Source organism: Bos taurus, chromosome 13, assembly GCF_002263795.3.
Source record: "Bos taurus isolate L1 Dominette 01449 registration number 42190680 breed Hereford chromosome 13, ARS-UCD2.0, whole genome shotgun sequence".
Taxonomy (NCBI): domain Eukaryota; kingdom Metazoa; phylum Chordata; class Mammalia; order Artiodactyla; family Bovidae; genus Bos; species Bos taurus.
Genome location: NC_037340.1, coordinates 79,705,786 through 79,716,677, shown reverse-complemented (window position 1 = coordinate 79,716,677; position 10,892 = coordinate 79,705,786). Strand labels below are relative to the sequence as shown.

General features: G+C 46.7%; 1 long non-coding RNA gene across 1 annotated transcript; it reads right to left on the bottom strand.

Moving 5' to 3' along the window:
* Positions 1-1,238: 1,238 nt before the first annotated feature.
* On the bottom strand, positions 1,239-9,429 carry LOC132346987 (uncharacterized). The gene is made up of 4 exons (XR_009497054.1): positions 9,318-9,429; positions 7,449-7,537; positions 2,579-2,702; positions 1,239-1,941 (listed from the first exon to the last, which is right to left on the bottom strand). It is a non-coding gene; the product is annotated as an uncharacterized lncRNA (long non-coding RNA).
* Between the last annotated feature and the right edge of the window lie 1,463 nt (positions 9,430-10,892).

Sequence of the window (10,892 nt, the reverse complement as noted above, 5' to 3'; positions counted from 1 at the left end):
CCCAGAGCTTGCTCAAACTCACGTCCATCGAGTCAGTGATGCCATCCAACCCTCTCATCCCCTGTCGCCCCCTTCTCCTGGCCTCAGTCTTTCCCAGCCTCAGGGTCTGGACATTCCCAGATGTTCCCTGTCCTAGAACCACTGGCTTACATATTCCCCCCACAGTGACTGGCCCAGGTTCATCACCTCACATTCAGAGGCTGGTATATTCCCAACCTCGCCTGTAACCGATGAGGAACCCAAGACCCAGAGGGAGCCACCTGTAGTCACAGCATTAGTTTCTAGGGTTGCCATGACAACAACCTAGAACCTGAGAGGGAGCCACCTGTAGTCACAGCATTAGTTTCTAGGGTTGCCATGACAACAACCTAGAACCTGCTGTGTTCTGGCTTAACACAACAGAAACTTCTTTTCTCAGAGTTTTGGAGGACGCAAATCCTGAATTGAAGTGTCAGCAGGGCCATGCTCCCTCAAAGGCTTCTAGGGCCGAATTCTTCCTGCCTCCTCCAATTCCTGGGTGCTCCTTGCATTTCTTGGCTTGTGGCCACATCACTCCAGTCTCTGCCTCTGTCTTCACACGGACTTCCTTTCTGCATCTCTGTCTTCTCCTTTTCTTACAAGAACTTTTGTCACTGAATTTAAGATCTACACAAGTGATCCAGAATTATCTCATCCCGAGTTCTTCAACTTAATATTATTTGCAAAGACCCTTTTTCCAAATAAGGTCATGTTCAAGGTACCAAGGATTAGGACTTGGATTTGTATTTTGGACTATAATTATAAGGCTTGTTGGTGGTAGGGCTAGGACTAAGACTGAATTATCCTTTTTTAAAAATATATGTACACATATATAGGCGAAGACTTTATTTACAGGGCAGCAATGGAGAAACAGACATAGAGAATAGACTTACAGATGGGGGAGAGGGGAGGAGAGGAGAGGGGGAGATGTATGGAAAGAGAAACATGGAAGCTTACATCACCATATGTGAAATAGACAGCCACCAGGAATTTGCTGCATGTCTCAGGAAACTCAAACAGGGGCTCTGTATCAACCTAGAGGGGAAGGACGGGGAGGGGGACAGGAGGGAGGTTCAAAAGGCAGGGGATATATGTATACCTATGGCTGATTCATGTTAAGGTTTGACAGAAAACAACAAAATTCTGTAAAGCAATTATCCTTCAATAAAAAAATAAATTTAAAAAAAGAATCTGCCTGCAGTGCAGGAGACCTGGGTTCGATTCCTGGATGGGGAAGATTCCCTGGAGAAGGGAATGGCAACCCACTAGAGTATTCTTGCCTGGAGAATTCCATGGACAGAGGAGTCTAGCGGGCTGCAGTCCATGAAGTCACAAAGAGTCTGACACCACTGAGCAGCTAACACCGTCACCCATGCACACTAGATATCGTCCTATATTCATATGTTTAGTTTAGCTGGGCCAGGTCTTTGTCGCAGCTTGGACTCTTGGTTGCATCACATGGGATCTAGTTCCCTGACCAGGGGTTGAGGCCAGTCCCCTGCACTGGGAGCGTGGAGTCTCAGCCACTGCACCATCAGGGAGGTCCCTGAAGTATTCTGACTCTCAGGATGGTTCCTTAACCTCTCCAGGTTTCAATTTCCTTCTTTGTAAAATGGGCCTAACTGAGGGATCCACCTCCTTCGGAAGCTGGGTTCACAGTAACCCAGTTTGCGATCATGGTTTTAGTCATGAAAGCACAGCGTCTGGTTTAGAGAAAGTACTCTGGGAAGGTTCGCTATTGCTAGCGTGTTCATTATCATCTGTTTTATTATCATTTGGGCTTCCCTTCAATTAAATCAACAGAGTATCTGTAGGGAAAGATGGATTCAAGCTACGACCTAGACGGTGACATCAATAATTCTTTGTCCTATATTATTATTTCCCCACATGAAAATTGCTGCAGGATGTAGAACAGGCTTCCACCTTGGAAAGGAAAGAAAAGTAACATAACGTCAGGAAGGTACACTGCGTACTTTTCTCTCTCGTTCCCTGTAAACTGTCAAGAAAGATGACATTTCTTTTCTTCAGTTAGACTCTTAACTCCTGACATCATTGTTTGGTTACTTTTAAACTGACAGGATGGTCTTTTTTTAAAAAAAGATATTTTTCTGTTCCCCTCTTTGGGAAAAAAAAAAAAAAAAACTATCTTGCTGTGCCAGGTCTTAGCTGCAGAATGCAGGATCTAGTTCCCTGACCAGGGATTGAACCCAGGCCCCCTAAGTTGGCAGTGTGGAGTCTCAGCACTAGACCACCAGGGAAGTTCCTACAGGACTGTCTCGGAAGGATTTTAATCCAGAAGAACATGTGTTCTGTGTAACTCTCTTCTTCTGGGAAGTTCTAACTGGGAGAAATTTACATACAAATTGATTTCATGCCCTTTTCTTTGTCCAGCTTAAGGCTGTTTAAATTTATCTCTTTCCATCTTTAGTAACCCCAATTGAGTTACTAGTTACAATATACCCTGCTCGTCTCACTAATCTGACTACCTGTAATTGGAGGATTTAATTACCAGCAGTATGTTTATAATGGAACGATCCCGCCTTGCAGTTTAGTAACTCACTTTATCTGCGTGGCAGCAGCAAGGTGATTTGAAAGCCTGAAATATGAAGACGCAAGGCAGTGCAGTAGGGTCTAGGCACTTCCGGAGTGAACCGCACTTACCCAGCTTCACAAGTGAGCTCTGCCTGAAACAAGATTGCAAGCAAAGGTCTCAGTCACACACGCAACTGCCACCTCCCTCTTCTTCCTTGCAGTCCAGATCTTGAATTTTCTTCAGGTGATCTGGAGGTGGGTGCTCAAGGAGAGTGAGTTCCCAACAGCTTTCCACCCATCCATTGAGGCTTTTTGCCAGAGAATGTTCTAGAAGTGGGCATGTAAGCCAGTTCTGGCCACAGACAAGAGGGGGGAACCGGAAAACCTGCTAGAGGACTTTAAAGGAAGATTTTCCTCCTCCGAAAAGAGCGACGCTCCCCCCTTTTCCGGCTTTGACACGGTTGTAGGAGGAGGTGCCAGGGCTACAGCCGCCATCCTGTGACTGTGGGGAGACTCGGGGGCAAAGTGAGAATGACGAGCATGATGCGCTGGAGGGCTGGAGAGGTCTGCTTTCGTGATGGCGTTGGTCATCTCCTCAACCAGTCTTGGAACCTCTGGGTCAACCTCTGGGCTCTTGTTAAGTGTGAAGTAAGAGATGGACTTCTACTTTGAGCCAAATTTCATCCATCTATTGGTACTTGTAATGAAAAAATCCTGATAAAGGGAAATTCACAGGGTTTCCCCTCTCCTGCCTCCCTTAACAAAGTGAGAAATGGAACTGCCTTTAACTTTAAATAAAGCATATCGTAGAGAAATCCTAAAATTATGGGCTTCACCCGCCCCCTGCCCCCACCATGGTGGCAAAGAACACAGTCTTTGGAAAAAGGACCTGTGCCGGGTTCAAAATCCCGCTCAGCTGCATACCTGTGCCTTTACATGTGAAATGGAAATAACACCCAGAGGAAGAGCCCTTCACACTGCCGTCTGTGTGGGGGGTGGTCTCCTCCCTCGTGTAGAGCTGTCGTTAGTCGGCCTGGGCTTCCATCGTGGAGAACCACACCCCCTTTTGGAGGCTGGAAGTCCAAGACTGGTTTCTGGTGGGGGCTCTCTCCTCGCGTGGCCTTTTCACTGTGTGTGGATGTGAAGGAGAGAGAGATCTCTGGTGTCTCTTCCTCTTCTTAAGATTCAAGCATTTTAGCACCAGAGACAGTTTCTCTCTCCCCAAACAACAAGCAAACAACGTGCGCTCAGTCGTGTCCAGCTGTTTGAGACGCCATGGACAGCAACCCTAGAGGCTCCTCTGTCCGTGGAATTTTCGAGGCAAGAATACTGGAGTGGGTTGCCACTCCCTTCTCCAGGGGATCTTCCCAACCCAGAGGTCAAACCCTTGTCTCCTGTGTCTCCCGCATTGGCAGGCAGGTTCTTTACCTGCTGCACCATCAGGGAAGCCCCAGAGAGGACCTCCTTTAAACAGTTCGTTAAACACCAAGATCAAGATGTTTTTTGCTATGATGATACAAACTTATGTAAGAGGTGTAGGGGTGTGTGTGTTTCGTACCAACATAAGATAGAAACATATATGGTTTCAGAAAGGTTATTGGCAAGGATCGGGTCCTACATTTTGTTTTTCAATTTGTGATTTTTTTCCTTCCGTCATTTATTCAGCAAATGTTTATTGAGCACTTCCTGTGTGCCAGGCACCGTGTTTTATTTTGTTTGCTTCAATGTGCATTTCTTTTTTGTTGTTGTTTTTGTTTTTTAGTAAATGATTTCGTGATCAAGGAAATCTGGTAAACAATGAGATGGTCACAGAATCCTGGGTTTAGAATAACCTTCCAGATTTCTTTCCCCCTGTCTCCAGCGCATCTAACAAATTCAAGTCAGTTTAGAGTCTATTCTTGTTAAAAAGACCTCCAGCGAAAGCGACTTCATGGTAGTCTTTAGCAGCTCTCCCAGAGCTTGCTCAGTTCTGTGTTCTTGGAGGAAATGATCTCTGTAACAGTCATGATTGATGCACTAAAGTGCCCTGGTGGCTCACTGGTAAAGAATCTGCCTGCAATATGGGAGACCCAGGTTCAATCCCTGGGTCGGGAAGATGCCCTGGAGAAGGAAATTGCTACTCACTTTAGTATTCTTGCCTGGAGAATCCCATGGACAGAGGAACCTAGAGAACTACAGTCCATCAGGTTGCCAAAGAGTCGAACACGACTGAGCGACTAACACTTTTATTTTGGGCTTCCCAGATGGCGCTGGTGATAAAGAATCCGCCTGCCAGTGAAGGAGACATATGAGAAGCAGGTTTGATCCCTGGGTCAGAAAGATCCCCTGGAGGAAGGCACAGCAACCCATGGGATTTTTGCCTGGAGAATCCCGTGGACGGAGGAGCCTGGTGGTCTACAGTCCATGGGGTCACAAAGAGTCAGACACGCCTAAAGTGACTTAGCACACATGCAAAGTGCTCATAGCATGGACCTGTGTCAAGGACTGAAACATGGTGACGTATTAAACTTAGGAGATGTGTTAGGGTCAAAGAAACTGGTCCCAGCAGTTGTTGAAACTGCTTATGCAAGCCTGTAACTTCGCTACAGAAGACAGTCAGCTCTTCTGAGCCTCCACTGGCACAGGCATTCATTCTAAAAGCTAATGTGTAGAGGGGGAAAAAATCAAGTATGATCAAAAATTGCCCTTGACCATCCTTTCTGTTATAATAGTAGAGCTGGCAAAGACCAGACAAAACTCAGGGCCAGGGACCGCCCACTCCACCTGTTCCCTGTAACAGGGCACACAACTGCCTGGGTAATTTGTTCAGTTGTTTTAGTATTTATTTGGCTGCACCGGATCTTAGGTGCAGCACACAGAATCTTCAGTCTTCACTGCGGCATGCGGGGTCTTTAGTTGTGGTAGGTGAACTCTTAGAGGCCTGCTGTGCATTCCCTGCTTAGCACGTGGGACCTAGTTCCCTGACCGGGGATTGAACCCAGGCCCTCTACATTGAGAGCTCGGAGGCTTAGCCACTGGACCACCAGGGAAGTCCCTGACCAGGTAATTTAAATCCTTCTTTTTTCTCTCTCTCTCTCCCTTTTCTCCCTACACACATATAGTAGAATTCAGAGAAGTTAAATGGACCTAGAGGTGACTGCACTTTAACAGTAACTACCCTGTATGGCTTTTCTGATGATTAAAAATACAATTCACGTAAAGCAGCTAGTTCAGGGCCTCGTACATGGTAAACATCCAGAATATTTTAGCTCTCATTATTATTCCCACTATTACTTCTCTACTGAAAAAAAGTTCCTTCTTTTGAGAAATTCTTGAAGCCAGATTCCACATTTCACTCTGGCTCGGTCACCCAACCCCCACTTCCAGCAAAACTGCAGATGTATAATCCTGTCTTCATCCCGTGAGTACTTCCATGGCACAGTCACTGGCAAAGAAGTGACCTATCAATCACTTATTGAGTGAATTATGAAATCTGTGGTTCAGAAGTGGTAAGGGTGAAATAGAGGAGGAAGATTATCTGATAACAGTACTTGCCTAACACTGTTAAGATTTAAAAAATAAACCTGATGTCTAATAAATGTCTAAATGGCTTTAGCTTTGTAAAAGGTCGTATATTCTTTCCTTTATTTTATAAGTATTTCTTACATTCTTACTCAGGCTCTGGACAAGGCTCGGAAATCTGGTGATGACAGATAAGAGCCCCTGTAGACACACTGAGGAGAAAGCAATCAAAAAGAACTGTTCAAAAGATTATTTCTGATTCCAGTGCTTCATGCAGGAGATAAACAGAGAGATGGGACTGAAGAGGAGACCAGCCTCTATAGGGATTTGGGACCAGCCTGCGGGGAGGGGAGAGGGGGGACATTTGAGCTGAGGTCTGGGGTGAGAACAATGTCAAAATCTAGTAACAGTACTTAAAAAAACATTTAAAGGTGTGATATAGTCTGAAAACATCTTCATCTGCATATTCCCCTTTCAAGAGAAATCTTCGGCAGAGCATTTAAAAGTCTGATCATACCCAATCCTAGAAAGAATGCGGACAAGGGACTTCCCTGGTGGTCCAGTGGTTAAGGCCAGGCTTCCAACGCAGGGGGCTCGGATTCAATCCCTGGTCAGGGAACTAAGATCCTACGTGCCACATGGCATGGCCAAAAAAAAAAGAATGCAGTCAAAGGAGACCCCTTATGAACTTCTCTTTGGAGTGGAAGTTGATGCAACCCTTTGGAAAACATTTGGTGACATCTAGTTAAAACTGAAGGTGTGAGTTTCCTACCACCCAAAAATATAATGTCTAGATATGGTCTTTAGATAGACCCTTAAAAATATCTCCTCTTAGGGAAGGAAGCAAGGGAATTTTCTTTTAAATTCTAAAGCCCAACTATAAAACAAAAGGAATTGACTCCACAAATATGTACAGAATACCTGTATATGCCAGGTACTAGTCGAGGCTCTAAGAAAACGATGGTGAATGAAACCATGAAAGACTGTGGCCTCCTGGTTGTAACGACGGAAGACACACCAGAAACAAAAAGCCCAACACAAAAAGCCCCGTGGACGGCAGCCCCCCAGGCCCCTCTGTCCATGGGGCTCTCCAGGCAAGAACACTGGAGTGGGTTGCCATGCCCTCCTCCAGGGGATCATCCTGACCCAGGGACCGAACGTGCGTCTCCCGTGGCTTCTGTAGGACAGGCAGATTCCTTACCACTGAGCCACCAGGGAAGCCAGTTTGTAATGCTGGTTTTATACAAGAGGAAACTGAGCTTCAGAGAAATTGCTGTTTGTCAGCTCGTCAGATGGAGGACCTACTGGCCCTACACTTTAGTGCCTGGACTACACTTGAGTCCTTATCTACCCTCCCCACTGGACCCACGGGAAGACAGGTGTAAGTAGCTATTTACCATGCTGGGTGCCCACTGCCTGGCTCAGAAGGAGCTGCGTAGTTTTGGTGTGACCGTAGGCAGACTGGAGAACCATCCAGAAGTAAAACCTGCAGAAAAAGGCAGACTTCAGAATTAGCTACTGAGATGCGGGAGTGGACCCCATGGCGAGAGGAAGAAAGAAGGCTCCTTCCTCCATGCCAAGCTCCGCCTCGAGCACCTGCCTCCTCTCCTTTCCTCCTTGAAGAAAATCCCACAGCTAGTCCTGGGCAGCTCCAAAGTGTGGACCCCAGCTGTCCCCACCATATGCTCAACCCCCGAAATACCAAAATCAGACAAAACCCTGAGAGATGCCTTCCGTAAGGGGGCAGTAGGCAGAGAAGTGAAGGCGGGCGGAGGGAAATCAGAATCAGGGTCCCCTGGTTTGTCTGTATCCCCCACTGATGTACAGGTCCTGGCTTGGGGGCAGCAGCCCCCAGAACAGAGGAACACTGAAATCATCGGCCCCAGGAGGCGTGCCGCCTGCTTCTGGAAGAGAGTGGCCCTCATGGGGACACTTTGCTGACTGTGCCTTTTGATGTAGTTTTTTCTTTCCTAACAAGAAAGTGTAAGAACACAGAAAAGTAGAAAAAAATAACACAATGAGCATCCCTGTCTTCTTCATGCTTAATAAGCAACTACTAACATTCCGTATTAGCTTTAAGACGTTTCCATTTTTAAAAAATCTCAGATAGATGATTCCTTTTATTTCCATCTTTCTTGGCATTGACCTCGTTTCTCTTTCTAGTCAGCTCCTAAGTTAAACATTAGCTTATTTCTTCTTCATCTTTCTTTCCTAAAAAATACATTCAAAGTTTCTTCCATCATTTCAGGTACATCTCACATTAAAAAAAAAAAAAAAAGCAGTTCTGCTTATCTACATGCAAGCATAATTACATAATTTTCATAAATACATGATTTTAATATCAGATCAGATCAGTCGCTCAGTGGTGTCCGACTATCACAACCATCTAATTTTCTTCCTCTTTTTTTTCTTGATTTCTGCCAACATCTCCCTTCTCCATAATCTTCTCCCCTCTTCTCCTACTCAGCCCCTACACACTAGCAGTCTTCACAATGAAGTTGCTATCATGTCATATTTTTATCCAGGTTTAAGTAATCCTCAACAAGGATAACTTATTGTTTTCCCTAAATGAGGTAGTATTTTATGCATTGCTGCTGCTGCTAAGTCGCTTCAGTCGTGTCCGACTCTTAGCGACCCCATGGACTGCAGCCCACCAGGCCTCTCCGTCCATGGGATTTGCCAAGCAAGAGTACTGGAGCGGGGTGCCAGTGCCTTCTCCGATTTTCCGCTTTAGTGCATTTTATTCTTGTCACTCCATCAAATTCACCGGACACAATTCTCACAGATTTGTCCATTCTTTTTACTTATTGTCGTACAATAAGTAACCGCCACCTGGTAACCTTAGCTGAACTGGTTTCAGGCCTACTACCGCCCATGCTGAAATCCACAGATGGCTCAAGTCCCTGATACGAAATAACGTAGTATATGGTTGGGCTTCCCTGCGCATGGGCTCCACATCCAAGGATTCAAAGGGCCAACTATATGACATTCCATAGTGTGACTGTGCCAGCATTTATTCCTTTTGTTTCCAGCTTTTTGCTACTATGAAGGATGCTGCCAGACCCATCTTTCTGCATCTCAAAAGCCCAGATGTCCTAGGAGTACGTGATGGCTTCAGCGGCCCTGCGGCAGCTGAGCTGAGAGGCTCACAGGGGAGCTCCACTCTGAACTGCCTTCCCGCATCTGTACTAAAGGAGATCAGGTTCGGAAAGGACTGGGGTCCCTGCCTGCTGATGGAATTTTTTATAGTCAAGTCCTTCGCTCACTCTGTAATCCCGAGTCACTGAGCGGTGCGGGCACCCCCAGGCGCTGTGCCCATGAAGAGGGTCGGCCTGCCCTCCTGGTGGGAGAAGCTGACAGCAAACGTACCAGGAAATGACGTCACTGTGCGCGGAGGAGGCTGGGAGTTGCAGAATGGTGGAGGGAGGTGGTCTCAGCACAGGTGGCACCTACAGAGATGGGGCTTGGTCAGTAATCAGAATGAGTCTTAAATTAGTGTGCATTTTCCTTTGTCCGTAGCTCTTTCTGATGGCTGAGGCTCGAGAGAGGGGACTCTTGCCATCAGAGTCTGTGCCTGTAAGATAGAAGCCCAGCCTGAGAAATCCTCATTTTTGGAAAACCCAGCAGGTGCTTCATCGCACAGTCAGGTTTGGGAAGGATGACTGTCAGGAAGCAGGTTGGAGCCCCCAAGCACCCAGAGCAGTGACTCGGGAGGGAAGAAAGTGGGGGTTTGAACTGAAAAAGCTGACTCAGAGAACTTGCTCGCCCCTGACCACAAAGTTATGCCTTTCAAAATCTTAAACTGCAAAGAGAGAGATCCCCCAGGGACCACCCCCCTCCCCTTCCCCAGGAAACACCTTAGGACTAGTTCCAGGGCTTGATTCATTTGATGTGCAGTTAAGAGATGTGAAAAACAGCAGTGGGCTGCCGGAAACCCAGCAGAAAGAAAAATCTAGAATTGCAAATGTAAAACTCCCACCCTCTGACAGAGATTATGCTGATGGCACTGAAAACCAAAAAGAGAAGCAGAAATGACCTGATACTGGAGTATCTGAGAAGGGAAACACCAGGGGGCGAATCACTGCACCACCCCCCACCCCATTATTATTCTGGGAATAGTAATACCTACCTCAGAGGGTCTGGTTGAGGATTAAAAATAAGACCGTTGTCATGTCAAGCATTGAGCCATCCCGGTGCTTCGCTGGGGCTGGTTTCTGGCAGCTCCCTTCCCCCAAGCAAATTCTTCTTCTAGCAATCCCCACTGTGAGAAATCCCTGCGGTTACAGTGGACGTCATCCGGGGACTTTGCTAGTGGCTTACCCAGGTGGCACGTTGTAACTTTACTCTGACAGTTTGGAAAAACAAACAGAGCTGCTCTGACCTTTCTGATGTCGTTTGCTCCTGCATCTCCGCCTCCAGCCTGCCCGTCGGTTGTGATCCTTATTAAAAATCTTGAGTGAGTGAAGTCGCTCAGTTGTGTCCGACTCTTTGCGACCCCGTGGACTGTAGCCGCCGAGGCTCCTCCGTCCATGGGATTCTCCAGGCAAGAGTACTGGAGTGGGTTGCCATTTCCTTGAGGATGCTCCAAACCACGCTAAAGCAGGCCAGGGCTTCCATGCACAGGTTTTGCTCTACGGCCTCCTTTTGCCAACTTTGCCGATGACTGACGTGAATGACGTCAATGATCTTCCTTTTGTTCGTGTCACTGACTTTCTCCTGTCATTGGGCTTCATCTCACTCTTGCCCCAAATTTCAGTTTTGTCTATTTTAGGATAGCCCCAAAGGAGCCCTTAACAGCCGTTTCAAGGCAGTATTGTGAAAACAACCCAAATTGGTCCCTG